This window comes from Triticum dicoccoides, chromosome 3A, assembly GCF_002162155.2.
Source record: "Triticum dicoccoides isolate Atlit2015 ecotype Zavitan chromosome 3A, WEW_v2.0, whole genome shotgun sequence".
Taxonomy (NCBI): Eukaryota; Viridiplantae; Streptophyta; class Magnoliopsida; order Poales; family Poaceae; genus Triticum; species Triticum dicoccoides.
Window position 1 is genome coordinate 596,249,071 of NC_041384.1, and position 5,197 is coordinate 596,254,267.

Here is a 5,197-nt window from a genome sequence, read left to right on the forward strand (position 1 = left end):
AGCGGCCGTTCGCCGTATAGCCTCCGCAGCGGACGCTGCTCGGCCAGCCAGGAGCCGCCACGTGGCCAGGGACCTGTCTGCGATAGTTTCCTTCACTAATTAGTCCCTGTAAATAGCAGATTAGTCCCTGATCTTAGATTAGCCATAACTTTTTAACCGTAGATCCAAACTCGATGAAACCAGCGGCAAATTCTTCGTATTGTTTAGGTCTATCCAGTAGCATAGCTTTTTCAAACTTTTGTTAGATTCAAATTTGAATTTATTCAGATTCGAATTCAACCTTCAAATAGCCATATCTCCCAAACCGTAGCTCTGATTAAGTTGATTCCTTTTGCATGCTGTCACCATAACTAAGCCCTATCACCTGGACCTTTGTCACAATATTTTTTTTTCACAGACTAGGTTCTGCCCTTTACTATTTTTACTAGTATGCATAGAAAGCACTATACTTCACATCACTCCTTGAACTATAGGACTATGTTGTTTTGCACCTAGAATATTTTTCATGCTGGTTAAGTGTGATGTTTGTCCATTTGGTTTTTCTGAGACTTTTGCTTTACCTGTTTCTTCTTGTTTCTCTGAAATGTTGCTTATGTTTGTTTTCTTATTTGCGATAGATTGTCCGGAGTGTGAAGTAGAATATTATCAGTCTTTAGAATTCAACCAGCAGTACCAAGGCAAGTTGCATCTTGAACATGTTTCATTACCTATGTTTTTATTATGCACTTAGTTCTTTGCGGTAGGACTGCATGGTAGGAAACTGGTGCCACATGACTTTGCTTACACCCAGTAGTTCATTGAAGTAGGTCTGAACCATATAACTTTGTCGCCATCGTTTTACTTTATGTTGCTATGCTAAGTAGACGTGGATTGGGGAGTGATCATTGTGAGAGATGAGTGACAATGTAGCAAATAAGACCTAAGTTAAATAATGAACTACCTGGGCGGAAACTTGTGGGAATGGTGGCGAAGTACAGTGGGGCACACATGGGAAATCCATGGTGGTGCACCACTAGTGGACCGTCCGCTAATGCTCAAAGAGATCACTCGTATTCTCATGTCTAGAAGCTTACGTGTGCAGCCACATGCCAATATGGGCTCTGGCTTAACTGAGTAGTTAGTGTGCCCCCTTCCGGGATGGGCTAGCAGATGTAGAATGATGTAGGTGTACCGGCCTATCCTTGGGTTAAGGGGGAACATTTTCGAAAGGCTATGTCTCGATCTTCCGATCATGGAGGTGGTCGAGTATTGTGGGGAAAAGTGCACAACCTCTGCAGAGTTTTCAACCTAATCGATTAGTCGTGTCCCCGGTTACGGACAACTTGAGCATCTAGTAGTGGAAATGTCGGGAGATCTCCTCACCTTTAATTAAAACAGTTGGGTTTTAAATGAAACTTGGGGACGGATGGAGTTGGATTTACCAACTCATCCTATGCAAATGTGTAGTAGTAGAATAACAAGCTTTTCTAATAGGGAAAAACTAGCTTTATACAAACAACTAAACTTAGAGCTTTCCACCAGCGAAACTACATGTAAAAGTAGGTTCATTACACTATGATGTGACTTGCCAGTACATTCAATGTACTGACCCGTTTTGGCTGCAACTTATCACGTTGCAGATATATCCGACGAGGATTAAGGTGCGATAGGTCGATGTTCTACACTCAACCTTGCTCATGGAGTTGGACTCATTTACTTCTTTGCTTCCGCAGTATTTGCTTATTGGCTTTACGCCCTATTTTGTAATAAATATATTGCTCCTGGACTATCGATGTAATAAAGATATGTGTGTTATTTTTGTTATTTCATCGAGTACTGTGTGTGCTAGGAAGTCGATCCAGGGACTAGCACGGTAAGCACAGAGACTTCGACTCTTACCGAGTCGGGTCGCTACAATAAATCCTAAAAATGATTTAAAACTTTAGAAAATCATATAAAATAAACCGTAGCTCAGATGAAAATACTTTGTACATGAAAGTTGCTCAGAACGACAAGAGGAATCCGGATACGCAGCCTATTTATCCGCCACACATCCCTAGCATAGCAAACCTGCAACATTTCACCTCCGGTTCATTTGTCTGAAAACGCGAAACACCGGGAATACTTTCCCGGATGTCCCCCCTTCGCTGGTATCACCTATCCCTGCGTTAGATCACCTCTAGCACCGCGTATTGCCATGTTATACTTTGATTGCTCTGTTATTTACTATGTTCCCCTCTGTTACTTCTTTCCGGTAGACCTCGAGACTACCGGTGACCCCCCAGTTCGACTACGGTGTTGACGACACGTCCTCCTTGCCAGAGCAACCAGGCAAGCCTCCCCCCTTGATCACCAGATATCGCCTACTCTTCTTTATACTGCTTGCATTAGATTAGTGTAGCATGTTACTGCTTTCCATTAATCCTATCCTGATGCATAGCCTGTCTTTGCTACTACTGTTGTTACCTTTACCTGCAATCCTAATGCTTAGTATAGGATGCTAGTTTATCATCAGTGGCCCTACATTCTTGTCCGTCTGCCATGCTATACTATCGGACCATGATCACTCGGGAGGTCATCACGGGTATATACTATCTACTTTATACATGATGCATGTGATGACTAAAGACGGGTCGGCTCGAGGAGCACCCGCGGTTGATTCACGAATTGGGGGCTGGAAGGACATACTTTCCCGACAGCTCTCTGTGTCGATATTTGTGGCGAAGCAACAGGGCAGGTTGAGACCACCTGGGAGAGAGGTGGGCCTGGCCCTGGTCGGCGTTCGCGGTTATTTCAAGATAACACGTTTAACGAGATCTTGGTATTTGATCTGAGTCTGGCCACTGGCCTATACGCACTAACCATCTACGCGGGGACAGTTATGGGCACTCGACGTCGTGGTATCAGCCAAAGCCTTCGTGACGTCAGCGACTGAGCGGCGCATGCCGGATTGGACTAGAACGCCTGCTAGGCTAGGTCTGCTTCCGGTCGCCCTCGCAACGTGCAGGTGTGCAATGGGCGATGGGCCCAGACCCCTGCGCCATAGGATTTAGACCGGCGTGCTGACCTCTCTGTTGTGCCTAGGTAGGGCTGCGACGTGTTGATCTTCCGAGGCCGGGCATGTCCCAGGAAAGTGTGTCCGGCCAAATGGGATCGAGCGTGTTGGGAAATGTGGTGCACCCCTGCAGGGAAGTTAATCTATTCGAATAGCCGTGATCTTCGGTAACAAGACGACTTGGAGTTGTAACTTGACCTTATGACAACTAGAACCGGGTACTTAATAAAACACACCCTTCCAAGTGCCAGATACAACCGGTGATCGCTCTCTCACAGGGCGACGAGGGGAGGATCATCGGTTAGGATTATGCTATGCGATGTTACTTGGTGAACTTACCATCTACTCTCTTTTTCTGCTGCAAGATGGAGGTTACCAGAAGCGTAGTCTTCGATAGGACTAGCTATCCCCCTCTTATTCTGGCATTCTGCAGTTCAGTCCACATATGATACCCTTATTCCATTTGATACCAATGCATACATATGTAGTGTAGCTCCTTGCTTGCGAGTACTTTAGATGAGTACTCATGGTTGCTTTACTTCCTCTTTTCCCCTTCCTATACCCGATTGTTGCGACCAGACGATGGAGCCCAGGAGCCAGACGCCACTGTCGATGATGACTACTACTACTCGAGAGGTGCCTACTACTACGTGCAACCCGCTGACGACGACCAGGAGTAGTTTAGGTTGATCCCAGGCAGAAGGCCTGCGCCTCTTTCGATCTGTATCCCAGTTTGTGCTAGACTTCTTAAGGCAAACTTGTTTAACTTATGTCTGTACTCAGATATTGTTGCTTCCGCTGACTCGTCTATGATCGAGATCTTGTATTCGAGCCCTCGAGAGCCCCTGGCTTGTAATATGATGCTTGTATGACTTATTTTATTTGTAGAGTTGTGTTGTGATATCTTCCCGTGAGTCCCTGATCTTGATCGTACACGTTTGCGTGTATGATTAGTGTACGATTAAATCGGGGGCGTCACAGGAAGGACCATTCATAATCTCCCAAGTGTTGAGCAACAACACTTTCCGACATTATGACATCCTCAAAAGTGAAGAGACGAAGGCTACGGGGAACACAACACTCCTACGCCGATTTTACACATGAGTTTCCCTTACTCTTGTCATTACGTTTCTTCTTAGCTTTGTAGCATAATAACATTTCTGAGTCCGACTCAATGAAATAAAATTTGCATTCCCAATAACTACTTTGAGTGTTTCCGACTGTTCTAACTTGGCAGAAAGTTGTTGGCTTCATCACACTCGGGAGCTGGCCACGCTCAGAGGCTAGGCCACTAAAAGGGCTCAACCTAGCCAACAGTCTAATTTAGAACAAAGTCCACCCTTAAGGTGCAATCCTTGGAGAGTGTCCCTCGGCGGCTCGGCCTGTTCTCTTTCTATCTTAGCAAAGAAATCAAAGGTAACTCGGAAGATTGTGGTAACCTCTTGTCACCAGCTAGCCGACAGTCCGTCTGTCTAGTTGGCAAGAAAAAAGCGAAGGAAAACCAAGTGACAGGACGATCAATTGCGAAAGATTCAAAGGGAAAAGAGTCAGAAAAAGCAATTTCAAGTGCAGGAAAAGTAGTTAAGATATAAAGTTAAAACTGTAGCATCACCATCACCGGCCGGGCTTAGGTTTTACACTTCCACTCGGCATACCAAGGCAAATATAACTGTTTTTCAAACTCACTCCTCAGACTCAAGGTCAACATCAATTAGCTCCAGAAAGTCATCCAAGTCGACGAAGGACGTTACCCGGCTGGCGGCACAGTGAAATCTTGGGAAGATCTCATCAAGGTTCACCTCTTCTCCTTGCTCGTCGACGGGGTGCCGTTCTTTAAAAGTTTTCTCTTTCGTTGCAACACATGAATATACGTGCTAGAAAAAAGAAGAAAAGAAGCAGGAAGAAAAAATGTGTGAACGATATCTTGGGCTAGCTGGGATATCCCCACAAGGACACGCGGCAGTTGGAGGACGCGGCCGAAGCGCAGCAGCAATCAGCAGAGTTGGTGGTTTGTTAAAGTTCCCCTTCATTTAATCATCACTGGCGGAAAAGCGCGAGAAGGAGACCCACTGATTTCAGCGGAGACCTTACTTAAATCTACTCCGACGAACACAGGATCTTCTCTCTCTCAAGCAGCGGATAGAGATCCCCTGTTCCATTAAT